This window comes from Chiloscyllium punctatum, chromosome 6, assembly GCF_047496795.1.
Source record: "Chiloscyllium punctatum isolate Juve2018m chromosome 6, sChiPun1.3, whole genome shotgun sequence".
Lineage (NCBI taxonomy): Eukaryota > Metazoa > Chordata > Chondrichthyes > Orectolobiformes > Hemiscylliidae > Chiloscyllium > Chiloscyllium punctatum.
In genome coordinates, this window is record NC_092744.1 from 93,906,372 (window position 1) to 93,933,702 (window position 27,331).

The 27,331-nt window shown below is 44.7% G+C and overlaps 1 long non-coding RNA gene across 2 annotated transcripts in view; it reads left to right on the forward strand.

The window, feature by feature from the left end:
* The first annotated feature begins 1,049 nt into the window (after positions 1-1,049).
* LOC140479196 (uncharacterized) overlaps positions 1,050-27,331 on the forward strand; it is a 42,370-nt gene continuing 16,088 nt past the window's right edge. Inside the window, exons 1-7 of one of the 2 annotated variants that reach the window (XR_011960968.1) lie at positions 1,050-1,134; positions 1,728-1,834; positions 4,601-4,683; positions 6,769-6,870; positions 16,893-16,999; positions 22,333-22,440; positions 25,552-25,660. This is a non-coding gene — a long non-coding RNA (uncharacterized lncRNA). The remainder of the gene's footprint in view (positions 1,135-1,727; positions 1,835-4,600; positions 4,684-6,768; positions 6,871-16,892; positions 17,000-22,332; positions 22,441-25,551; positions 25,661-27,331) is intronic. The other variant, XR_011960969.1, reaches the window with a different exon arrangement.

Genomic DNA, 27,331 nt, shown 5'->3' on the forward strand with positions numbered 1-27,331 from the left:
AATTGCACAATTTAGGAGTTCATGGTATCGGGGTAATGTATTAGCATGGATTGAGGATTGGTTAACCACACTGGCTGTTGCTGAGACCTCACTTGGAGTACTGTATACAATGATAGCTCCCATATTTAATAAAGGATAAACCAACATTGGAGCCCATTCAAAAAAGATTTACTTAGCTGCTTTGACCTATCAAGAATAGATACGCATTGGTGATCTTATAGAAACACGATTCTGAGGAGTTTGACAGGGTAGATGTTGACTAGATCTTCTAGCACCAGTGAAGTCTCAAACCAGGGGACATTATATAAGGGAACATTCATTTTAAAAAACGTAAAGAATTTTTTCTCTCAGTGAGTGGCTAGAATTTTCTCGCCCAAACAATTGTGAAAGTTAAATGTGGGAGGGGAATGGTTGGGTTACTCTTCGGAGGGTTGTTCTGGCTTGTTGGGCTGAAGGGCCTGTTTCTACACAGTAGGGAATCTGTGATTCTATCTCAAATTATTTTAAAAGAGGGCAGATAGATTTTTGAAATATTGAGCAGGCGAGGGCTTTGCGGATCAAGCATAAAAGAGGTGTTGAGGTCTGGGTTGGCCCATACATGATCTGATAGAATGGGGGAACAAGCTGAAGGGAATGAATGCCCTACGCCTGCTCCAATTCCTTGAGGTTCCATTTCATGCTTTTTTGTTTCCAAAGAAGAGCGTGATACAATGTGCTAAAGATCTCAGATGTTGTGAAAAGTGGTGAAAATGGGGTGTTTATGTACTGGTTCACATGGTATTGATTCATCAAACATAGCTATACAGTCATGAGTAGGAAGGCAATTCCTTCCATGAATAAAGGAAATCTACTGCAGAGCTCACACAAAGGGAATTCTTACCCTCAGTAAACTCTCCCATCACATTACCCAACACTGCGCATGCTTTAGTCAACAAAGGCGACCCTGCGTGAATGGTGTCAGCACCGGACCAATGAAAGGATGGTGGACGGAGCTGGATTACCTAACCGGAGTGTTGGTCCTCCAACCAATCAAAGTGAATGAAGGGCGGAGCTAAACAACCATGTGATCACCCTCGCGCGCGGCGCTGAGTCGCTGTTATGAATGCTCGGGAAGATATGGAGAGAAAGAATACGGTAAGGAAAGAAATAAACAGGGAAATGGGAGAAAAACTGTGTTGCTATGAGCGGAGAGGTTTTGCAAACAAATTGTGCACGTCGGAAAACACAAATTTGAACGTCCCAGTCCCGTGTTTGCAGTAAATGGGGAATTGCCTCAGCGCGGCTGCAGGCCTGAGTGAGCGCCGCCATCTTTATTCGGGACAACGAATCACTGGACACGTGCTGAGCCGCCATCTTTGTAGGGGACAAGGTGCAGCCAGGCGCATGTGCAGCCTTTCCCTGGTACAGAGTCACTGGGATCATAGCAGCCAATACTGCTCTGATTCACCTCTGGGCTCCTTGCTAACCACTTTGTCAAGATCTAGCTTCCTCAGTCTCGAAAGTAATTTATAGACAAAGGGTTTTTCACTGCGGCCCAGCCCCTGACCATGTACTGCTCTATTATCAGATTACTTTTTTCTTGAATGTTTTTGACAGTCAAGAATTCTTTTTTCCAACAAGCAAGTGTATTTTCCTTCCATTTCTGACAATCAAATTCTGCACCATTTTCATTCCCTGTAATCCATTTTGCACTCCCTGAAACATCAACTGTGTTTCTCCTTCCACAGATACCAGTGATTAATGCCAAAGCCCTGTTGCCTGTGGAGAGGGTGATGTTTGACTTTCTTGTACAGCTGCAGTTTGTGTGGTGAAGGTGCTCCTACAATGTGGTTGGGTAAGAGACATTACAGAATATTCATTACAGCAACAGTGATGATTTGAAAATAATGCCCAAATCAACAACAGTTTTTTTTATTTTTATTTTTATTATCATGCTTATAATTTCACAAAAATACTATTGAGAACTTTAGACATAAGGCCAGAGATGGAGATATTAGGTCAGGTGACCAAACATCTTGCCAAAAAGCAGGTTTTGAGGGATGTCTTAAAGGTGGAAAGCAGACCTGTGAGGTTTTGGCTGCGAATTTCAGACCATGCTGCTTCAGCAAGTGTAGAAACAGCCACACAGGTGAACTAATGAATTAACAAATGGTTGGGAGTCTCGAAGAAAATGGGTTGTCGAGGTCTCAAAGTATGTGGTGTAGGGAGCTAGGGATTATCACAGCCAGAAATTAAATCAAGTGTGAGAATTTTAAATTGAGGGATATTGGCCAGGTGCTGGCAGGTGAGACTGGATTGGGTTGGGGTATCTGGTCAGCATGGATGGGTTGGACCGAATGGTCTGTTTTCTTGCTCTGCATCTCTATGGCTGTATGCTGTTGATTCTAATTAGGAGCCTTTTGATGAATCAACAAGCAGAGATTTAGTCTTTCTTGAGATTACAGGGAGGTTGAATGTGGGAAGCTGGCCCTGAGTGTGTTTGGAAAATGAAGTCTGGAGATAACACACAATGGATGAGAGGTTCAGTATATGAGCTGAGATGTGGGTGGAATCAGCTAGAATTTGTGATCTTGGAATGGGACTGAGTTGTCACACTCACCTCACCTCTGGGATTCAGCTGGTTGTCAGGTTGTGAATCAGGGCGGTAACACAATCGGGAGCTGAGTGGCCCTGGTTGTGCCTAAAATGAGTGTCACTCAGCTGGCTGTTGCTGAGCAGCTGCTGCTTGGTAGCCCTGTTGATGACATCTTCCATCACTTTACTGCTGATCGAGTGTGGACTGATAGATGGAAATTGGCTGGGTTGGATTGCCCTGTGTTTTTGTGTTGAACATTCCTGGGCAATGTTCCACATTGTCGGTAGATGCCAGTGCAGGAGCGGTACGTGACTTGGTGGGTGGCAAGTTCTGGGGCACAAGATATCAGTATTATTGCCAGAATATTTGCAGGGCACGTAACCTTTGCACTACTTAACCATTTCTTGATGTTATTCAAACTGAATCGAACTGGCTTAAAACTCACATCTGTGATGTAGGAATCCACTGGAGAAGGCTAAAATGGATCATCCCACTTTGCACTTCTGGCTGCAGATTGCTGCAAATGCTGTCATCTTATCTGGTGCATGGATGTGTGAGGCCCCTCCATCAGTAAGGGTGGGATTTCTGTGATGCTTCTTCCAGTGAGTTGTTTAATTGTCCATCACCGTTCACAACTGGGTGTGGCAGAACTGCAGAGTTCCGATCTGTTCCACTGGATGTAGGATCACTTAGCTCTGTTGCTTGCTGCTGATGCTGTTTGATATGCAGGTAGTTCTGTTTGGTAGCTTCACCAGGTTGGCACTTCATTTTTAGGTCTGCCTGGTGCTGCTCATGGCATGCCCTCCTTTACTGTCCATTGTGATGGGTGAGAGCAGGATCTACAAACCCATGAGATTACAGATTGTGCTGGAGTACAGTTCTGCTGTTGATGATGCCCCATTGTGCCTCAGAGATATCCAGTTTGAGATCCTACATCTCTTCGAAGTCTATCCCATTTAGAACGGTGATAGTGTCACTCAACACAATGGAGGTATTTCTCAACTTTAAGGCAAGACTTTGTCTCCAAAAGGAATGTATGATGGTCGCTCGTACTGATACTGTCATGGACAGATGTATCTGCAGCTGGTCAATTCATAACAATGAGATCAAGTATGTTTTACACTCTTGTTGGTTCCCTCACCACCCGCTGCAGACTCAGTTGAGCAGCTATACTCTTTAGGACCTGGCCAGTTCAGTCAGTAATTCTGTTGCAAAGTAAGTCTTGATAGTGGACATTGAAATCCTGTACCCAGAGTACGTTTGACACCATTTTACTTCCTCAGTGCTTCCTCCAACTGTTGTTCAACGTGAAGGAGAACTGATCCATCAGCCAAGGGAGGACGGTACGTGGTAATCAGCAGTAGCCATGAGACGACCTGGTGTCCGGAACCAATGCTGTGTACTCCCAGGTCAAATCCTCCCTATTTGTACACCACTGTGCCACCACCTCTGCCTGGTCTGTCCTGCCGGTGGGACAAGACATATCCAGAGATTTCAGGAGAAAGTGAAGACTGCAGATGCTGGAGATCAGCGTCAAGGGTCTGGTGCTGGAAAAGCACAGCAGGTCAGGCTGATGAAGGGCATAGGCTTGAAATGTCGATTCTCCTGCTCCTCGGATGCTGCCTGACTGTTGTGCTTTTCCAGCACCACACTCCCGATATCTAGGGATGGTGATGGTGGTGTCTGGTCATCTTTGTAAGGGATGATTCCGTGAGTATGAGTATGTCAGGCTGTTCCTTGACTAGTCTGCGAGACAGCTCACCACATTTTGGCACCAAAAACCATATGTTAGTGAGGAGGACGTTGTACCATCGAGAGGGCTGATTCTGTGGTTGTAATTTCTGGTGCCTTGTTAGTTGCCAACTGGTCCAGACAGTTTCATTCCTGTGTTGAGACTTTGCAGTGATTAATACAGTGAGTAGCTGGCTGGGCTGCTGTCAGGTTGGCAGGATTTTTTTCACCATTGACAATGGTTTCATGGAGATCAGGAGATTCCTAATACGTTGTTTTTTTTCTTGAATTCAGATTCCACCATCTGCCAAGATGGGATTCGAACCAGGACTTCAGTCGTTTGTTTTAATATTCTGGATAAAACCTCAATACATCAGGTTTGTTCACTCATTTTAAATATCACTAACCCTGGTTTTGTTTCTTTGTAAAACACTGTCCATCATCCTGTCTCCTCCATCCTCCCCTCCAACAACGAGTGAGCAGCACATGGAGTTTCTCTGTCACTAAGACTGAGATAATCCGATCTGCTGTTTCTCTCCCTCCCACTAGCCCACTGAGCCCAACTGCCTCACGTGGTGTTCCTGGTTTTTGTCCTAAAACTACATCTTTCTCCAGTCTCTTGTCAAGCCTTATCAGAGCTCACCTTGACCCTTTACCCTAATCTCGTTAAACTCACTTTCCAACTCTCTTTCCTCCGCTGCCGCCTCATCACTCCCCCCTCGCCAATTCATAGATATTGTTCCTTGTTCTGTCGGTTGGTCTTTTTTGGTTATGTCCTTCTCTCCCATTCTGTGAAAAACTAATATTTGACCTTACCGTTGTTGGAAAATCCTGCTCCATCTCCACTCTCCCTTTCCTTTCTGAATTCCTTGCATTTGGTGTCCCACAACGATCTATCCTTGGTCTCTCCTGTATCTCACGTACACAGTGCCAGGAGGTGATATCATCCAAAAACACTGTGTTAGGTTTGACATGTACACGGACGATGCCCAGCTTGCCCTCCCCATCATCCCTCTCCATTACTCCACTGTTACTCAGTTATCAAACTGCTTATCACATTCCCACTCCTCGATTAGCTGCAATTTCCTCCAATGAAACATTGTCAAGGTTAAACCTTACTGCTGAGCCCCTCCCTCCCACTGGGAACTCTCTGAGGCAGAACGACACTCTCAACAATATTGCTGTTATATCTGACCCCAAGGTGACCTTCTAATCAAACATCCACACAATCACAACACCAGGAAATCCAATCTCTTAAACATTGCTTTTCTCCACCCCACCCCAGCTCCATTGCTACTGAAACCCCTTACCCGTGTCTGTGTTCCCTTATACTTGAATCCAAAACAGAACCCTTGATTCCGTGACTCAGTATCTGGTTTCAGACTCCCCTCTCAGTATTTACCCTCAGACACATCCTCTCTGTATTTATCCTTTTAAACCACTTAAGAATCCCATCTGTGTCAATGAGATCACCTCTCTTTCTCCAAAATCCAGTGAGTAGAGTCCCAACCTTTTCAGCCTTTATTTAAAAGATAATCCCTCCAAACCAGAGATCATCTCATTGAATCTTCCCTGAAATGCCTCCAATAAAGTGACACATTTCCTTATCTAAAGGTACCAAAACTGCTCTCATTACTGCAGATATGGTGGTCTCACCAGCACTTCCACACGTTACTCTCAGGTATATACTCCAAACTCTAATACTGAAAATTTTTGAAACAAAACATTCGATTCCCCTTCCTGATTCCCTTGTTGTAACTGTGTGGTAGCTTTCTGTGTTTCCTGAACAATTACCCCTGGTCCCTTTATTGTGCAGCTTTCTACAGTTTCCACCATTTAAATAGTACTTTGTTCTTTTATTATCTCCTCCAAAATGAGTAACTTCCCATTTTCCCAAGTTACAGCCCATCTGGCAACTTGTTGCCTCCTTCCCCTGTGCATCTCTCTCTTTTCATAATCCTCTTAGACATTTACAGTTATGCCTTTTTCTAGGAGATATCCCCCCCCTTCCCATTCTTCCAAACATTTACTGGGAGCCCTGGGCAGTAGGAAGCAGACAGAGTTGTTATCTTTCTAGGGATACGCTTTGGAGTGATTGGGAGGATCTTCCTACCCATTGGTCAGGATGGAGACAATTTGCCCATCGTTAGGCATTAGCCTTTCACACCCATGTCTTATTGATGAGGCAGAGCGGCAGCACGGAATGAAAGAAAAGAAAGTAATTCTTGTTCCCCATATCTCACTGATGCTTGGATCATTTTCTCCAATGTGTCAAAGAACTGCTGTGTTCACTCACATAAGATCTCAAGTTGGAATCTTCTAGAAACCCACAGATTTCCCTCTGAGTTGACTGCTGATGTCCTCAAGGGTAATATGTACAGTAATCCTGGGCCACGAGGAGGGGATGATGTGGGTTTCTAACTTGAACTCATAGTGACAGATTTTATAAACTTGTATTACAGGATATTTTAGGTGGACATTCAGATGGTAATCTCAGTAAATGTTCTGCCAAACTCTGATTGAATTACTCAGTATAACAGGACTCGGATATTCGCATTGTATGTGTGAGTATTGTGTTCCAGATCAATCCCATTTGCTGCTTAAAAATACTCCTTTGAATCATCGCATTCTCTCAAAGGGTCTCCGCAAAACTTCAATGTGTCATGTAATCCTTTTATGATGACCTGATGAGTTTATTATTCGAATGTGTAATTTTTGTATAAGGATGTCTCAGAGAGGGAGCATATTCTTAAAGGGGAGAATAACCATTTTGAGGGGAGGCTGTTGTTTATTGGTATCAATGACATAGGAATAGAAGAGTTCACATTGTTGGATAATTCGAATATCTTGTGGGGTAGAATTGACCTCCATCAGAAGGATGGATTGTACCTGCCCTGGAAGGGAAGTATTGCTAGTGCTATTCAGGAGGCATTAAACCAGTGAAGGAATGTGGGTAAACCCAGAGAGAGAGAGTGAGGGAAGAGCTCAGTCTGAGGCTGGTACAGTTCAGACGTCAAACAGTCAAGGCAGGCAAAGGCATGGCAGAGAACGAGGTAGGACTGAGCAGTTACACTGCATTTATTTCAATGCAGGAGGCCCGATAGGTCAGGCAGATGAGCTCAGGGCATGGTTTTGAACATGGCACTGGGATATTGTAGCAATTACAGAGGCATGACTCAGGGATGTATAGGACTAGCAGCTTAATGTTCCAGTGTATAGATGCTATAGCAAAGATAGAAAGGGGGCAACAGAGCAGGGGGAGTGGTATTTTTGATTCGGGATAACATTACAGCTGGGCTTCAAGAGGGTATTCCTGGGAGTACATCCAGGCAGGTTATACAGGTGGAACTGAGAAATAAGAAAGGGATGATCTCCTTATTGGGATTGTACTATTGACCCCTCCTCACCCCTTTCCCAATAGTCAGCGGGGAATTGAGAAGCAAATTTACGAAGACATCACTTATCTGTAAGAATAGTATGGTTGTATACAAGACTTGACCTTTTTTATTCATTCACAGGATGAGGGTGTCACTGGCTGGGCCCATAGGGCAGTCACATCTGTGGGTCTGGAGTCACGTGTAGGCCAGACCTGGTAAGGATGGCAGATTCCTTCCCTGAAGGATATTAGTGAATCTGATGGGGGTTTTTTTTCGCAACAATCGACAATGGATTCATAGTCGTTCACAGATTCCTAATTCCAAATTTTTATCGAATTCACATTCCTCCATCTGCCGTGGCAGGATTCCCACCCAGGGCTCCAGAACGTTATCTGGTATCTGGATTATCCGTTTAGCTAAAATATCACGAGGCCATTTGGCAGGGTGAGTGACTGAGGTATCCGTGGGGCAGCACATCAGCACCAAAATTCCCATGGTCTCTGCGGAACACAGAAAGGGCTGGGGAGGGAAATATATTCCTGGTGGTGGGGTCTGACTGTAGGTAGCAGAAATGGCAGAGGTTAATGCACTGTATCTGGTGATAAGTGAGGACCGGTGGATTATATTCTTCTTGTGGTTGAAGGGGTGGTGTAAAGGCGAAGGTGCAGGAAGTGGAGGATATGCATTGAAGGGCATTGTTGATCACATGGAAGGGAGATGTGGTCCTTGAAATAGGAAACCTTTCTGGGATGTCCTGGAGTGGAATTGCTTCTCCTGGGAGCAGATTTGGCGGAAGCAGAGGAATTGAGAGTACAGGATCACGTTTTTACAGGAATATGCTCGAGGGTAATCAGGAGAGCAAAAAGGGGACATGACATATTTCTAGGAAATGGTTTAAGGAGAATCCAAAGAGATTCTACAAATACATCAAGGATAAAAGAATAACCAGGCAGAGAATAGGACACCTTAAAAATCAAGAAGGCCATCTATGTAACAACAGGAAGTGGGAGAGATACTATGCTATTCTGTTCTAGAGAGTTTGGAGAAATAATAGTGATAACTTGAAAAGTGTCCATATTACAGAGGAGGTGGTACTGGATGTCTTAAATCGTAGCAAGGTGTATCCCAGAAATTTGTGGAAAGCTAGGAAAGTGATAGCAGTGCCCCTCCCTGAGATATTTATATCATCGTTTGTGACAGATGAGGTGCTGGAAGGTGTGTGCCATTATTTAAAAAGTGGTAAGGAAAGGCCAGGGAGCAAGAGAAGAGTCACCCTGACGTCAGTGGCAGGCAAGTTGTTGGAAGGGATTCTGAGGGAAAGGATTTACATGTATTTGGAAAGACGAGGAATGATTAGTGATAGTCAACGTGGCTTTGTGTGTGGAAAAGTCTCTCTCTCTTACTTGATTGTGTTTTTTTGAAGGCAGACTGTGGACGTTATCTATATGGATACTGAACGATGTTCCACAAAGCAGACTGGTTAGCAAGGTTAGATAACATTGAATGTGGGGAAAACCAGACATTTGGATACAAAACTGGCTTGAAGGTAGGCGGCAGAGGGTGGTGATGGAGGGTTGCTTTGTGGACTGGAGGCCTGTGAGCAGCAGTGTGCTGCAGGAATGGATATGGGGTCCTAAAATAAATGACTTGGATGTGAATATGAGGTATGGTCAGTAGGTTTACAGAAGACACCAAAATTGGAGGTGTAGTGGACAACGAAGTAGGTTAGTTCGGAATGCAACAGGATCTTGATCAGATGGGCCAATTGAGCAAGGAATGCCAGATGGAGTTCAATTTAGATAAATGTGAGCTGTTGTATTTTGGAAAGGCAAATCAGGGCAGGACTTATACTCTTAATGGTAAGGTCCTTGGGAGTGTTGCTGAACAAAGAAACCATGGTGTGCAGTTTCATTGATCCTTGAAAGTGGTCTTGCAGGTAGGAAGGCTCGTGAAGGTGGCATTTGGTACACTTATATTTATTGGTCAATGCATTGAATACAGAAGCTGGGACGTCATATTGTGGCTGGACAGGACATTGATTAAGCCATTCAGGAATTCTGTTTTAAGTTCAAAATTCCTTATTCTGGGAAGGATGTTGTGAATCTTGAAAGAGTTCAGACAAGATTTACAATGATTTTGCCAGGGTTTGAGGATTTCAGCTAAAGGAAGAGGCTAATAGGCTGGGGTTAATTTACATGGAGAGTCAAAGACTGAGAGGTGATTTTACGGAGATTTATAAAATCACGAGGGACATGGATATGGTGAACAGCCAGAATCTTTTGCCCCAGGTTAGATAGGTCCAAAACAAGAGCACATAGGCTTAAGTTGAGAGGGCAAAAATTTAACAGGGATCTAAGAGGCCATGTGTTCAAGCTGAGCTGAAGTGCCAGATGAAGTAGTGGTGTCTGATAGAATTACAACATTTAAAAGGCATCCGATTGGGTACATGAACAGGAAGGGTTTCGACTGATACGGACCAATAGCTGGCAAACGGGACTCCATTAGTTTAGGATTCCTAGTTGGCATGGACCAATTGGACCAAAGGTCTGTTTCTGTGCTGTACATCTCTGACACTAATAAATGAAAATAACATGTGTTCCTCTTTTGTGGAGAGCTAGCAGAAGCACAGATAATTATCCTTGAAGCTGAGAGGGTTAAGCAATGATTTTGATCTGGTGCAGTTTTGTTTTCAAGGTATTTAATTTGCAGAGAGAGAGAGAGGAATTGTTAACAACGTCACAATTTTAGTATTTATTTTCAATTAATTAGCAACTAATGCAGGGTGAATATGTGAACATTATTTTATTCAGTAAATTCTGAGCATCTGGAACAGTCTGAATGGCAGCTGGACACAGATTCAGCAGTTATTCATAAACAGATTTGGAATTTCACTTTTTAAGCAAAGATTTGGGGGCTATGGGCAAATGGGAGGGGAGTTGGGACAGATTTGCAGCATCTCCAGAGGGAGAGAGTATAGCCCCAATGGGCTGAATAGCCCCCAGCCCCATTTTCTGTGATAGTGCCCCCATTCACTGTGAATGATGAAGCTCATCCCAGGGCAGAGGGAGGATACCACCGCTCACCTCACAATGGGCCTCAGGTGATTGATGTCGGCGCAGGCCAATAGGAGGCAGAGGATGGGACTGGAGGACTAGGCAGAACCAGTTTGTCTTCCAACCAATCGGAGTGAATGAGGGTATCCTTAAGGCTGGAATTAAAGAAAGGCACATGTAGCAGAGATTTGAGAAACTGGAGGAGATTAGAGATAGGGAGCGTTCTGTGGCTGGAGAGGAATTATATAAATAAGGAAGAGTTGTGAGGCTGGATGAGGTGACAGTGATCGGGAGAGTTGTGAGGATGGAGGAATTTGGAGATAGTGACAATTAGTCATATCGTTATACAGCAAGGAAACAGGCCCTGTGGTCCAACCAGTCCATGCCGACCATAATTCCAAACTGAACTAATTGTACCTGCCTCCGCTTGGTCCACATCCATCCAAATATTTCCTATTTATGTACTTATCTGAATGTCTTTTAAATATTGTAATTGTATTCACAGCTACCACTTCCTCTGGAAGTTCATTCCACACGTGTAAATCTTTTTTTAAAAACCCTAATGTCTTTTCTCAAATCTTTCTCATCTCTTCTCAAAATGAATGCACCCGGATTTTGAATTCCCCTCTCTTCCGGCCATTCACTTTTATCTACACTCTTCACGACTTCATAAACCTTTTAATAAGGTCACCCCTCAACCTCCTACACTCCAGTGAAAAAAGTCCCAGCCTCTCCTGATAACACAATCCCTCCATTCCCATTAACATTCCAGTAAATCTCTTCTGAACCTGCTCCGATTTAATGATATCCTTCCTATAACAGCATGACCAGAGCTGGGTTTAGAATTCCAGAAGAGGCCTCCCCAACATCCTGTACAACCTCAATATAACGTCCCAACTCCTATATTCAAAGGTGTGAACAATGAAGGTAAGTCTGCTTGAACACCTTCTTAACCACCCTGTCTACATGTAACACAAACTTCAAAGACGTGAAGCCCTCGGTCTCTTTGTTCCATATCACTACTCAACGCCTTACTTTTAATGAGTATAAGTCCCGCCTTCGTTTGTTTTATCAAGATGTAATATTTTGCATTTATTCCAATGCAAAAATCCTTTGAGTATAAAGGCAGTAGGAGTATAATTAAGAGGGAAATCAGGAGGCAAAAAGGAGACATGAGATAGCTTTGGAAAATAGGGTTAAGGATAATCCAAAGGGCTTTTATAAATACTTGAAGAACAAAAGGCTAACGAGAGAAAATAGAGATCAGCAAGGCAGCCATTGTGTGGGGCTGCAGGTGATGGGCGAGATAGGGAGACAAGTATTTTGCATTAGTGTTTACTGTGAAGAAGTACATGGGAGATATAGAATGTGGGGAAATAAATGGTCACATCTTGAAAAAAAATCCATATTACAGAGGAGGACGTGGTGCTCAATGAGTGGCTAAGGAGCTGGTGCAGGGGAAAAGGATTCACATTTTTGGATCATTGTGATCAACTCTGGAGTAGAATTGATGGATTGTACCTGATTTGGAAGGTGTCTAATATCGAGGCAGGGAGACTTGTTAATGCTATTTGGGAGGCAGTAAACCAGCGAGGAGTGGGTGTGATCGCAAATAGATAGTGAGAAAAGAGGTATCTCTGAGGGGTACAGTTCAGAAGGCAAATAGTCATTGCAGGCAAGGGCAAGGCACAGAACAAGGTGGGATTTAGCAGTTACACTGCATTTATTTTCATGCAAGAGGCCTGACAGGGAAGGCAGATGAGCTCAGGGTATGGGTTTGAACATGGCACTGGGATATCATGGGTATTATAGAAACGTGGCTCAGGGATGGAAAGGACTGGCAGCTTAATGTTTCCGGGTATAGATGCTATAGGAAGGATAGAAATAAAGACAATAGGAGGGGGAGTGGCATTTTTGATTAGGGACAGCATTATGGTTGTGCTTAAGGAGGACATTCCTGGGAGTACGTACAGTGAAGTTATTTGGGTGGAACAGGGAAATAAGGAAGGGATGATCTCCTTATTGGGGTTGTCGTGTGGGTTTCATCTGGGTGCTCTGGTTTCCTCCCACAGTGCAAAGATATGCTGGGTAGGTTCAATTATCCAAGCTGAATTGCCCACAGTGTTCAGGAATGTGTAGGTTGGGTGGATTATCCAGGCTCTGGATTAGTGGTGCTGGAAGACCACAGCAGTTCAGGCAGCATCCAAGTAGCTTCGAAATCGATGTTTCGGGCAAAAGCTCTTCTCGAAACGTCGATTTCGAAGCTATTTGGATGATGCCTGAACTGCTGTGCTCTTCCAGCACCACGAATCCAGAATCTGGTTTCCAGCATCAGCAGTCATTGTTTTTACCTCCTGGATTAACCAGGCTGAATTGCCCACAGTGTTCAGGGATGTGTAGGTCGGGTGGCCCTGGGAAATGCAACGTTACAGGGAGACGTTAGGCGGCTCTGAGGGTCAGTGTCGATGTGATGGGCTGAATTGTCTCATTCCACACTGTCGGGATTCTCTGATAATTCTACGAGTTTTAAAATAGTTACAGAAAATAATAGATCATATCTGTAAGTTTTCTAAATTAGGCAAAGGCCAATTTTGACAGCACAAGGGAAGCACTTTCAAATTTTGTTTGCGGGAGGTTATTCCCAGGGAAAGGGATGGCTGGAAAGTGGGAACATAAGAACATAAGGAGTAAGAGCAGGAGTTAGCCATCTAGCCCCTCGAGCCTGCTCTGCCATCCACAAGATCAGGGCTGATCTTTTCATGGCCTCAGCTCCACATTCCTGATCTCTCACCATAAACCCTTAATTCTTGTCCTGTTCACAAATTTACATTTTGCCTTAAAGGCATTCAAGTTGATAACGTCAAATGCTGCACTCGGCAGGGAATTCCACTGATTCACAACCCTTTAGCTGAAGAAGCTCCGCCTGAACTCAGTCCAAATCTGCTCCCCCTTATTTTGAGGTTATGCTCTCGTTTCAACCGTCCCCAGTGGAAATAACCTTCCAGCTTCTATCTTTCTTACCCCCTTCATAATTTTATTTTTTTGTCTCCCAAACTCCCATTCTTCTAAATTACAATGACTATAGAACCAATTTTCTCAATCTCTCCACATACGCAAACCCTCTCAACTCCCAACTCAAACTAGTGAACCTCCTCTGTACTCCCTCCAGTGCCAGTACATCCTTGCTAATGTAAGGAGACCAAACCTGTACACAGTACTCCAGGTGTGGCCTCTCCAGCACCCTGTAGAGCTGCAGCATAACCATCCCTCTAGCAATGAAGGACAATATTCCCTTCACTGCCATAATTACCTGCTGCACCTGCAAACCAACTTCCTGTGATTCATGCACAAGGACACCCAGCTCCCTCTGTACAGCAGCCACTGCATGTTTTTACCATTTCGTCATCAGTTTGCTGTTAGTCCAACCAAAATGGATAACCTCACATATCCCAACATTGAACTCCATCTGCCAGATCCTTACCCACTCACTTAACCTATCTGTATCCCTGTGCAGACTGACAGTGGCCTCTGCAGACATTGCTCTACCTCATCTTTGTATCAAATATGAACTCTGACACCGTACACTTGGTCCTCAACTCCAAAACATTTGTGTAAATTGCAAACAGTTGTAGTGCCAACACTAATCCAAACACCCGTTTATCCCCATTCTTTATTTTTTGTTGGTTAACCGATCCTGTATCAATGATAATACATTACCCATAATGCTGTGCATCTTTACCTTATACAGCAGCCTTTTGTGTGGCAACTTGTCAAATACCTTCTTGAAATCCAGGTACACCACATCCACCGAGTCCGCCTTGTCCAACGCGCTTGTCGTATCCTCAAATAATTTCAGTAAATCATTAAACATGACCTGTCTTTCCTGAATCCATGCTGTGTCTGCTAAATGAGACAATTTCTACCCAGATATCTCACCAATACTTCCTTGAGAGATTCAAGCATTTTCTCCACTACAGAAGTTAAGCTAACGGGTCCTTTTTGAAAAATAGTGGCACTGCATTTGCAGCTTCCAGTCTGTCAAACCCGTCCCAGAATCCAACAAATTTTAGTGAATTCTCACGAGTCTATTTGTTATTGACCCCCGCCATCTCCTTTAGTCCCTGGGATGCAATCCATCAGGACCAGGAGACCCATCTACCTTTAGGCTGTTATCTTTCCCAACACCACCACTTTACTGGGAATGATTGCCTCTCTGTCCTCCCCTGCCATTGCCTCCATAGGCCTGCAACAACAAGAGTACACAGACAGTATATTCCTGTTAAGGCCAAGGATGGTAGGTGTAGAGAATGCTGCCTGTCGAAAGAAATTGAGGGCCTGGTCAAGAAAATGAAGGAGGCATATGGCATGTACAGACAGCTGTGTTTGTGTGAATCCCTAGAGGAGTATAGGGGCAGTAGGAGTGTACTCGAGGTAAACCAGGAGGGCAAAAAGGGGACATGAGATAGCATTAGGTTTAAGGAGAATCCAAAGTGATTGTGCAAATACACTAAGGACAAACGAGTAACCAGGCAGAGAATAGGTACCCGCAAAAATCAAGGCTGTCTGTGGAACAGCAGGAGGTGAGAGAGATTCTGTATGAGTGGAGAGGTTTTACGAACAAAATATGCACATTGGAAAACCCAAATTTGAACGTCCCAGTCTCGTGTTTTCAGTAAACAAGGAATTGCCTCAGTGTGGCTGCAGGCATGAGTGCGCGCTGCCATCTTTATTTGGGGCAAAAATTCACTGGACACGTGCGGAGCCACCAGCTTTGTCGGGGGCAAGGTGCAGCCAGGCACATGTGCAGCCTTTCTCTGGTACAGAGTCATTGGGCAGGATTTACACAGAGCACATTCAAACTCAGAGAAATGGATGTTTATTTCTGGATTTGTTTCGTCATTCATTTAAATGATTTGGTATCGTAAATGAGTTTGCAGGTCATTCAAAATTGGAGGTATTGTGGATAATGAAGAAGGTTACCTCAGATTACAATGAGATATTGATCAGATGGGGTTTAATTTAGATAAATGTGAGGTGCTGCATTTTGGAAAAGCAAATCAGGGCAGGACTTATACACTGGCAAGGCACTGGAGACGTTTGCAGAGCAAAGAGACCTTGGACTGCAGGATCTTAGTCCTTGCAAGTCAAGTTGCAGGCAGATAGGATGGTTAAGAAGGTGTTCAGTATACTTTCCTTTATTGGTTCGAGCATTGAGTATAGGATGTGGGAGGTCATGTTGCTGTACTGGACATTCTTTAGGCCACTTGTGGAATATTATGTGCAGTTCTGACCTGCCTCCCATCAGAAGGGTGCTGTGAAACTTGAAAGGTTTCAAAAAAGACTTAAAAAGATGTTGTTAGGGTTGGAGGATTTGAGCTGTAGGGTGAGGCATAAAAGGCTGGGGCTGTTTTCCCTGGAGTGCCATAGGCTGAGTGGTGATGTTATGGAGGTTTATACAATCATGAGGGGCATGAATAGAGTAAATGAACAAGGTGTTTTCCCTGGAGTGGTGGTGTCCAGAAGTAGAGGGCATTGGTTTAGGGTGAATGGATAAAATCTCAAAGGGGCCTAAAGGACAACTCTTTCATGCAGTCGGTGCAATGAGCTGCCAGAGGAAGTGGTGGAGGCTAGTACAATTAAAATATGTTAAAAGCATCTAAATAGACAGATAATATGATTAGGAAGCATTTACAGGGATTTGGGCCAAGTGCTGGCAAATGGGAATAGATTAGGTTCGGATACCTGGTTGGCATGGATGAGTTAGACCGAAGGGTCTGTGTCGGTGCTGTACATCTCGATGACTGTGGGATCATAACAGCTTATACAGCTCTGCTTCATCTCTGGGCTCCCTCATGACCACTTTGTCAATATCTAGCTTGCTCAGTATCGAACAATGGGTGTATTTTTGGTCTGTTTAGTATTTTACTATTACTTTTACAGACATTTTTGTAAGTTAATTTTTCACGGCCGCCCAGCCCCTGACCATGTGCTGCTTATTAATTTTTTTCTGGAAAATCTTTGACAGTCAAGAATTCTTTTTTCCAACAAGCAAGTGTATTTTCCTTCCATTTCGAACTATCAAATTCTGCACCATTTTCATTCCCTGTAATCCACTTTGCACTCCCTGAAACATCAACTGTGTTTCTCCTTCCACAGATACCAGTGATTAATGTCAAAGCCCTGCTGCCTGTGGAGAGGGTGATGTTTGACTTTCTTGTACAGCTGCAGTTTGTGTGGTGAAGGTGCTCCCACAATGTGGTTGGGTAAGAGATATTACAGAGTATTCATTATAGCAATAGTGACGATTTGAAGGTAATGTCCAAATCAAGAACAGTTTGTAGTTTTATTATCCTGCTTATAATTTCACAAAAATATTATTGGGAACTTTAGACATAAGGCCAGAGAAGGATGATATTAGGTCAGGTGACCAAAAGCATTGCCAAATAAGCAGGTTTTGAGGAATGTCTTAAAGGAGGAAAGCAGACCTGTGAGGTTTTAGCTGCGAATTTCAGACCTCGTTGCTTTGGCAACTGTAAAAGCAGCCACACAGGTGAAGTAATGAATTAACAGGTCATTGAGCGTCTCGAACAGAATGGGTTATCGAGGTCTCAAAGGGTGTGAGATGCAGCAAGCTAGGGATGATCACAACCAGGAATTAAATCAAGAGTGAGAATTTTAAATTGAGGGATGTGGGCTGGATGCTGGCAGGTGAAACTAGATTGAGTTGGGATATCTGGTCGGCATGGATGGGTTGGATTGAAGGGTCTGTTTCCATGCTGTACGTCTCTGTGACTATGTTGTTGATTATGAATAGGAGCCTTTTGATGGATCAACAAGTTTTGGTACGAGGGAGTACTTGGGCAGCAGAGATTTAGTTTTTCTTGAGATTACAGGGAGGTTGAATGTGGGAAGCTCGCCAGGAGTATGTTTGGATAATGAAGTCTGGAGATAACACAAGATGGATGAGAGTATATGAGCTGAGACAAGGGTAGAATCAGCTAGAATTAGTGATCTTGGAGTGGGACTGGCCTGTCACCCTCACCTCGCCTCTGGGATTCAGTTAGTTGTCAGATTGTGAATCAGGGCGGTAACACAATCGGGAGCTGAGTGGCCCTGGTTGTGCCTAAAATGAGTGTCACTCAGCTGGCTGTTGCTGAGCAGCTGCTGCTTGGTAGCCCTGTTGATGACATTTTCCATCACTTTACTGCTGATCGAGTGTGGACTGATAGATGGAAATCGGCTGGGGTGGATTGCGCTGTCTTTTTGTGTTGAACATCCCTGGGCAATGTTTCACATTGTCAGTAGATGCCAGTGCAGGAGCGGTACGTGACTTGGTGGGTGGCAAGTTCTGTATCACAAGCTATCAGTGTTATTGCCAGAATGTTAGCAGGACCCATAGCCTTTGCACTACTTAACCATTTCCTGATGTTATTCAAATTCAATCGAACTGGCTTAAAACTCACATCTGTGATGTTAGAAACCACTGGAGAAGGCTAAGATGGATCATCCCACTTTGCACTTCTGGCTGAAGATTGCAGCAAATGCTGTCATCTTATCTGGTGCAAGGGTGTGTGAGACCCCTCCATCAGTAAGGGTGGGGATATCTGTGATGCTTCCTCCAGTGAGTTGTTTAATTGTCCATCACCGTTCACTACTGGGTGTGGCAGAACTGCAGAGTTCCGATCTGTTCCATTGGATGTAGGATCACTTAGCTCTGTTACTTGCTGCTGATGCTGTTTGATATGCAGGGAGTTCTGTTTGGTAGCTTCACCAGGTTGGCACTTCATTTTTAGGTCTGCCTGGTGCTGCTCATGGCATGCCCTCCTTTCCTGTCCATTGTGATGGGTGAGAGCAGGATTTACAAACCCATGAGATTACAGATTGTGCTGGAGTACAGTTCTGCTGCTGTTGATGTCCCACAGTGCCTCAGAGATACCCAGTTTGAGATCCTACATCTCTTCAAAGTCTGTCCCAATTAGAACGATTATAGTGTCACTCAACACAATGGAGGTTTTTCTCAACTTTAAGGCAAGACTTTGTCTCCAAAAGGAATGTGTGATGGTCGCTCTTACCGATACTGTCATGGCCAGATGTATCTGCTGCTGGTCAATTCATAACAATGAGATCAAGTATGTTTTACACTCTTGTTGGTTCCCTCACCACCCGCTGCAGACTCAGTTGAGCAGCTATATCCTTGAGGACCTGGCCAGCTCAGACTATAATTCTGTTGCAGAGCTCGTCTCAATTGCGGACTTTGAAATCCTGTACCCAGAGTACGTTTGACACCATTTTATTGCCTCAGTGCTTCCTCCAAATGTTGTTCAACATGAAGGAGAAGTGATTCATCAGCCAAGGGAGGACGGTACGTGGTAATCAGCAGGAGCCATGAGACTTCCTGGTCTCCGGAGTCAATGCTGAGTACTCCAAGGGCAAATCCTCCCTGTCTGTGCCATGACCTCTGCTTGGTCTGTCCTGCTGGCGGGGCAGGACATATCCAGAGATTTTAGGAGAAAGTGAAGGCTGCAGATCAGAGTCAAGAGTCTGGTGCTGGAAAAGCACAGCAGGTCAGGCTGATGAAGGGCTTTGGCTCGAAACGTCGATTCTCCTGCTCCTCGGATGCTGTCTGACCTGTTGTGCATTTCCACCACCACACACTCAATATCTTGGGATGGTGATGGTGGTGTCTGGTCATTGTCTGTAAGGGTTGATTTCATGAGTATGAGTATGTCAGGCTGTTCCTTGATTGGTCTGTGAGACAGCTCTGTACATTTTGGCACCAAACTCCAGATGTTAGTCTAGAGGACATTGCACCATCGAGGGGGCTGATTCTGTGGTTGTATTAAATGGTGCCTTCTTAGATGCCGAGTGGTCCATCCAGTTTCATTCCTGTGTTGAGACTTTGCAGTGATTAATACAGTGAGTAGCTTGCTGGGCCACTGTCAGGTTGGCAGGATGTTTTTCGCCATTGACAATGGTTCTATGGAGATCAGGAGATTCCTAATTCCAGTTATTTTTTTCTTGAGTTCAGATTCCACCATCTGCCAATATGGGAGTCGAACCAGGACTTCAGTCGTTTGTTTTAATATTTTGGATAAAGGTTAAATACATTAGGTTTGTTCACTCACTTTAAATATCACTTCCCCACGTTTTGTTTCTTTGTGATACACTGTCCATCATTCTGTCTCCTCCATCCTTCTCTCCAACAACAAGAGAATGGAACACATGGAGTTTCTCTGTCACTAAGACTGAGATAATCCGATCTGCTGCTTCCCTCCCTCCCACTAGCCCACTGAGCCAAACTGCGTCACGTAGTGTTCCTGGTTTTTGTCCTAAACTTACATCTTCCTCCAGTCTCTTGTCAAGCCTTATCAGAGCTCACCTTGACCCTTTACCCTAATCTCACTAAACTACAGACTTTCCAACTCTCTTTCCTCCTCCTCCTTATCAGTCCCCCTCACCGATTCACAGATATTGTTCCTTGTTCTGTCTTTTCTGGTTATGTCCTTCTCTCCCAAAATCCTGCTACATTTCCACTCTCCCTTTCCTTTCTGAATTCCTTGCATTTGGTGTCCTTGGTCCCTTCTGTATCTCACGTACATACTGCCAGGAGGTGACATTGTGCAAAAGTGCCATGTTAGGTTTCACATGTACACTGACGATGCCCAGCTCTCCCTCCCCATCATCCCTGTCCATTACTCCACTGTGACTCAGTTATCAAACTGCTTACCACATTCCCACTACTCGATTAGGTGCAGTTTCCTCCAATGAAACATTGTAGTGGTTAAACCCATTGCCTGACAAATTCCTTCCCCTTACTGCTGAGCCTCTCCCTCTCACTGGGAACTATGCAGCAGAACTACACTCTTCACAGTATTGCAGTTATATCTGACCCCAAGCTAACCTTCTGATCAGACATCTACGCAATCCCAAACACCAGGAATTCCAATCTCTTAAACGTTGCTTGTCTCCTCCTCACCCCAGCTCCATTGCTACTGAAACCCCTTACCCGTGTCTGTGTTGCCTTAAACGTGACGAATCCGAAACAGAACCCTTGAATCTGTGACTGACTCAGAATCTGGTTTCAAACTCCCCTCTCAGTATTTACCCTCAGACACATCAGTATTTATTCTGTCAAACCCCTTAAGAATCTGGTGGTGTGGTCTGATTTAGGTGGTGGAAATGGCAGAGGATGATGTGTGTGGGTGGAAGGTAAGGACTTGGGGGGTGTTCTATCGTTGTTGCAGTTGGAGGTGTGGGTTTCAAAGGCAGAGGTGCAGGAAGTGGAGGAGATATAGTGGATGGTATTGACCACATGGGAGGGGAAATTGCAGTACTTGAAATACGGGGCCATTTGGTATGTTCTGGCCTCACTGGACCACTGCAGTAAGCATGAGACAGAGATGTTTGCCAGGGAACAGACTCGTGTGTTAAAGTGGTAGGCAGCTGGAAGCTCGGGGTCTGTTTTTGCAGCAGAACGTAGATCATCAGTCACCATTTCCGCAACCTCCACTGAGATGCTGCCAGACACAGGTTCCTGTCCCCTCCATTAACAGCTATGCACCCTCCCAGCCAGATCGTAATCCACTCCTTTGTCTTTCCAAATGTTCTGGTCTCTCTTTGGGTTCTGTCCCTGCCTATTATTTACTCTTTAACCCCTATCTCCTGCAGTACAAAGATCTGCAGGTTAGTTGAATTGGACAAGCTAAATTTCCCATAATGCTCAGGGATGTGTAGGTTAGGTGCATTAGTCAGGAGAACTATACAGTAATATGGTAGGGGAATGGGTCTTGGTGGGATACCCTTCGGAGGGACGCTGTGGAACCTTTGGGCCGAATGGCCTGTTTCCACACTGTCAGGATTCTAATTTTCCCAGCTCCCATGGTTCTGAGGAAGGGCCACTGGACAGGTTTCTGTTCCCAGATGCTGCTAGACCTGCTGAATATTCCCAGCACTTTCTGCTTGTTGTTCCTGATTGACCCCGTCTATGCACCTTCCAGGTTTGATTCAGACAGGCGGAGGATCCCACCACTGACCTCACAATGGGGTCCAGCTGATTGGTGGAAGCTTCGGACCAATAGGAAAAAATGGTGGAACTGGTGGACCAAGTGGAACCAGCTGGTCATCCAAACAATGGGAGTGAATGAGGGGCGTGGCCAGTGGGATGACCCGTCACCAGTAACTCAGCCGATGCAATGCCACGTGACTCAGCAGTTGGTGAATGTGGGAGACGCAAACAGGGAAGGGGAGAGTGGCCTTGGAGACAGGGAAATAATGAGTCACTTTAGACTGGGAAGTTTTAATTACACTCTGTGTGGTTCGTAAGTCTGAATTAGAAACTCTTAGTCCCGCGTTTGCAGCAGATGGGAAAATGGCTGCGGCCCTCAGGCCGTGAAAGGTCTTGGGATATGGCAGCCATTTTTATTGGGGGTAAGGTACAGTGAGGTGTATGTGCATGTCCCCTTCCTAGGATGGGGGTGGTGGGGGTGCAACTTGAAGGGAGGCATTTACACATCAAGCACATACCAAGAAAAAAGTATGTCTTTATATTCTTCCTGTACTGACTGTGTGAGTTTTGTTTTGTGAATTCATTTCATAGGATATTAAATCAGAATAATTGAGGCTGGGATCTCAAAAGCAAGTTTTTACAGTCAATGGAGTCATCAGGATCTGAATATCATTGGCATTTAACTGTGGAAGGAGAAAGGTTTGTCTATTCTGTTTGTGGGAAGATATCTCCAATATTTTTGTTAAGCAGAAAGATGTACAAATCCGTGGTTGGATCACCCTTTGGGTGTGTGCTCTGTTCTGGGCCCTGCAGCTGAGGAAGGAGATGTTGGCCTGAGAGGGAGCACAGATTTATCCAAATTACACCTCGTCTCTTTGGGTCTAAATCTGAGAGTTCTTACAATCACCCACTTCATGATGTTAACCTGTAAACTTCATATTTTCAGTTACCTGCAAACTTCCCATTAAAAGTCCTTTTGGACTCAAATTCCCGTACCTTTTCAGGTGGAATGTTCCAGCTTCTGACAACTGTCTGTTCATTCAGAAACTGCTGAGATCCATTTTGACTCTGGGGTTACAAAGGGCTGAATTGAAAGATGAGGTGCTGTCCCCGAGCTCCCATTGAGATGCATTGGAACAGAACAGGAGGCTGAGAGCAGTGTAGGTGTGAGCAGACAATGAAAATGACAGGGCTGCACTGTGAGGGCTGCTTGGCTCAATGAGAGTGTTCTGGAGTTGGGTGTAAACAGAGCGAGGGGAGACAGGGAGAAGGTGAAGCTGAAACTCAGTTTTAGTTCAGGCCGTTCAGAAATTCACATGGTCCCAATGTGAACAGCCAGTTTTTAAGTGATACCTGCGGAGTATTTGTTAACAGTTTTTAAAGTACTTTTCCTGAGGGCAGTTGAGAGTTAACCACATTGCTATGGGTCTGGAGTCACATGTAGGCCAGACCAGGTGAGGATGACCGTTTCCTTCCCTACAGGACATTAGTGAACCAGATGGGTTTCTAACAATCAACAATAGTTTCATGGTCATCATTCTTCTTTCCATTCTAGATTGTATTGAATTCCGATGCTGCCATCAGCCATGTTGGGATTCTATCCCTAATCCTCAGAACATTGCACATGTCACTCATCTGGCAGGAATACCATTAAGCCATTGCCTCCATTTTTAGCAATGTTTAAAAGAAAGTTCCATCATTCTTTGTGTACAATGTGAGATAAAATACTGCAACGTCCATGTGTCAGCCTCTCCAAAAGGTCAATCAACAGAAATTTGTTTTGGGGGTGAAATATTTCACTTTTGGGGGGCGGGGGGTGTTTATGAAACAAAAATAAATCCAAATAAAAATCTTAAGCCACGGACATGTAATTTCTGAAGCTGGAGGGGGATTACAGAAGCAGGGAGGGTTGTGGGGCTAGAGGGGGATTGTTCTCGAAACATCACTGTGGTGTATATGGACTGCAGCATTTCAGGGAGGCGGTTAACCACCACTTTCTCCAAGACAAGTAAAGGTGGCCAATAAATACTGGTCTGGGCAGCAAAGGCAACCCCCAGTGAATAAAACCAAGCAGTGACCTCTCTGAGCTGACTTGCTGTGAAGTTAAAAACCTCTCTGGAAATGGAGTGGGCAGAGAAGAGAAACAGTGACATTTCACAGCTGGCCTCAGAGACCTCACCCTTGGAAGTACTCAGAGCCGGGGATCAGCTCAGTGAGTTTCAATCTCTTCAAATATCAATCTTAGTCCGTTTTATTTTATTCAATCTACAATAGTGAGTCAGGTGAGGATTTCTTTTTAATGTCTTATGGTCTCTTCATTAAATGTTTAAGATATAAAACGTAAGCATTAAGTTATTCTCGGGCAGTATTTTTCGAGCAGTAAGACTGTGCCTTTGTCTTGGTCTGTAGATTGTTAAGGCGGGGAGATGGCCTGTTGTAGAGTGGCGTGCTGTTCCTGTCGGATGTGGGAGATTAGGGAGAGTTTTAATGATCCTGATGAGTATGTCTGCAGCAAGTGTGATTGCAAATCCTATTGGAACGCATGGATTGGTGGATGAGTGATTAAAGGCAGTGAGGAATTGACAGGAGCCAGGGGGTGTGATGGTTGGCAGTCTCAGGAATGCAGGATACTGCAGATACAGTCAGGTAGATGGGTTACCTCCAGGAAAGCTAGGAGGGGTAGGGCGGTACTGCAGGAGTCTCCTGTGGCTATCTCCATCTCAGACAAGTATACTGTTTTGGAAAATGTAGGTGGTAATAGACATTCAGGGGAATGTAGCACTGACAGTCAAGTTACTGGTACTGAGACTGGCTTCTAACATAATGTGAGGTATATCCAGTTCCACACGATCGATGGTGATAGGGGACTCTCTAGTCAGGGGCACAGTCTGCTGTTTCTGCAGCTGACAGTGAGACATCAGAATGGATGGTGCTGCCCTGGTGCCAGTGTCAAGGATGCCTCACAGAGGGAGAAGAATATTCTCAAAAGGGAAAATAACCAGTGGGAAGACATTGTACATTGGTACCAGTGGCATAGGAAGGGGAAAGGCACGGGGTCCTGATGAGCAGGGAGATTTGCTAGTGCCACTCGGCAGGCATTAAACCTGTGAGGGAGTCGGGGTAATCCTAAAGAGATAGTGAGAAAAGAGGTGAGTCTGAGGCTGGTATTGTTCACCAGTCAGACTGTCAAGGCAGGCAAGAGCAAGTCACAGAATGAGGTGCGACAGACCAGTTGCACTACATTTATTTCAGTGCAAGAGGCCTTACAGGTCAGGCAGGTGGGCTCAGGGTATGGTTTTGAACATGGCACTGGGATATTACAGCAATTACAGAGGCATCACTCAGGGATGGACAGGACTAACAGCTTAATGTTCCAGGGTACAGATGCGAAAGCAAGGATAGAAATGGGCCAACAGAGCAGGGAGAGAGGTGTTTTTGATTAGGGATAACATTATGGCTGGGCTTCGGGAGGATATTCCTGGGAGTACATCCAGGCAAGTTATTTGGTTGGTACTGAGAAATAAGAAAAGGATGACCATCTTACTGGGATTGTATTATAGACTCTCTCCCAATAGTCAGCGGGGAATTGAGACAATTTTACCAGGAGACCTCAGTTATATGTAAGAATAATATGGATGCAATGATAAGTGGTTTTAACTTTACCAACATGGCCTCGGAGTGCTGTAGTGTTACGGGCTTGGATGGAAAGGTATTTGTTTAGTCTGTACGAGAACATTTCAGATTCAGTTTGTAGGATGTACCTACTAGAGAAGGAACAAAACCTGACCTGTTTTCTTTATTCATTCACAGGATGAGGCTGTCACTGGCTCAGCCAGCATTTATTGCTGCGTTTACCCAGAGGGCAGTTAAGAGACAACCACGTTGCTATAGGTCTGGAGTCCCATGCAGACCAGACCAGGTAAGGATGGCATTTTCCTTCCCTAAAGGTCATGAGTGAACCACATTGGTTTTTCCAACAATTGACAACGGATTCCTTGTCGTCACTAGATTTTTTTTTCCAGATATTTATTGAATTCACTTTCCAAAATCTGCTGTGATGGGATTCAAACCCGGGTCCCCAGAACGTTATCTGGGTCTCTGCATTAACTATCTAGCGATAATTTCACTCCGTCATCACTGCCACTTAGGAAATGAGGGGCAGGGTGAGTGACTGAGGTATCAGCGGGGCAGCGCATCTGCACCAAAGATCCCACAGTATTGTGGCTCAGTGGTTAGTGCTGCTTCCTCAGCACCAGGTACCTGGGTTTGATTCCAGTCTCAGGCGACTGTCTGTGTTGGAGTTGGCACATTCTCCCCAGTATCTGTAAGGGTTTCCTTCGGGTGTTCCAGTTTGCTCCCACAGTCCAAAGATGTGTAGGTTAGTCGGATGAACCATGTTAAATTTCCCATAGTGTCTAGATGCAGTATATGAGGTTTTGGGATGTGCAGGCAAATCTCTGCCTGATGTGAAAAGATCCTTTTGGGGTTTTGGACAGAGGTCAGAGGGAGGTGTGGCCGCACGTTTTACATCTCCCATGGCGGTAAGGGAGGGTCAAGGGTGTGGAGTGTGGGTTGGTGGGAGGGTGTGGACCAAACAAGGAAGGCGCAGCAGGAATGGTCTCTGCGGAATGCAGATAGGGGTTGGAGAGGGAAATATGTCTCTGGTGGTGGGGTCTGACTTGAGGTAGCAGAAATAACAGGTTAATGCGCTGTATCTGGAGATGAGTGGAGTGGAAGGTGAAGACCGCAGGGTTATATTCTTTATTGTGGCTGGAGGGGTGAAGTAAAGGCGGAGGTGCAGGAAGTGGAGGGTATGTGTTGGAGGGCATTGTTGATCAAGTCAGAGGAAAATTACGGTCCTTGAAGTCGGCCTTTCTGGGATGTCCTGGAATAGGATCCAAAGAGATTAAACAAATATATCACAGACAAAAGATTAACTGGACCAGAGAATAGGACTTCTTAAAGGTCAACAAGGCTGTCTATGGAACCACAGGGGGTGCGAAGGATATGCAAATATTTCACGTCATTTTTACTGGAGAAGTATATGGAAGCTCGAGAGATTGGAGAAATAAACAGTGATAACTTGAAAAGTGTCCGTGTTACAGAGGAGGCGGGACTGGATGTCTTAAATCGCATCAAGGTGGATAAAGCCCTGGAACCTGATCAGGTGTATCCCAGAACTTTCTGGAAATCTAGGGAAGTAATTGTTGGGCCTCTCCTGAGGTATTTGTATCGTTGATAGCGACAGGTGAGGTGCCATTATTTTAAAAAGGTGGTAAGGAGAGGCCATGGACAAGAAAACAGTGAGCCTGAAGTCAGTGGCAGGCAAGCTGTTGGAAGGGATTCTGAGGGACAGGATATCCATCTATTTGTAAAGGTAAAGAATGACCATGGAGAGTCAATGTGGCTTTGTACATGCACAATTGTGTTTCACTAACTTGAGTGAGTGTTTTGAAGTGACAAAGAAAATTGATTAAGCCAGGCGGTGAATGTTTATATGGACATTCAACAAGGTTCCACAAAGCAGACTGGTTAGCAGGGTTAGATAACATGGAATGCAGGGAGAGCAAGCCATTACAAAACTGCCTTG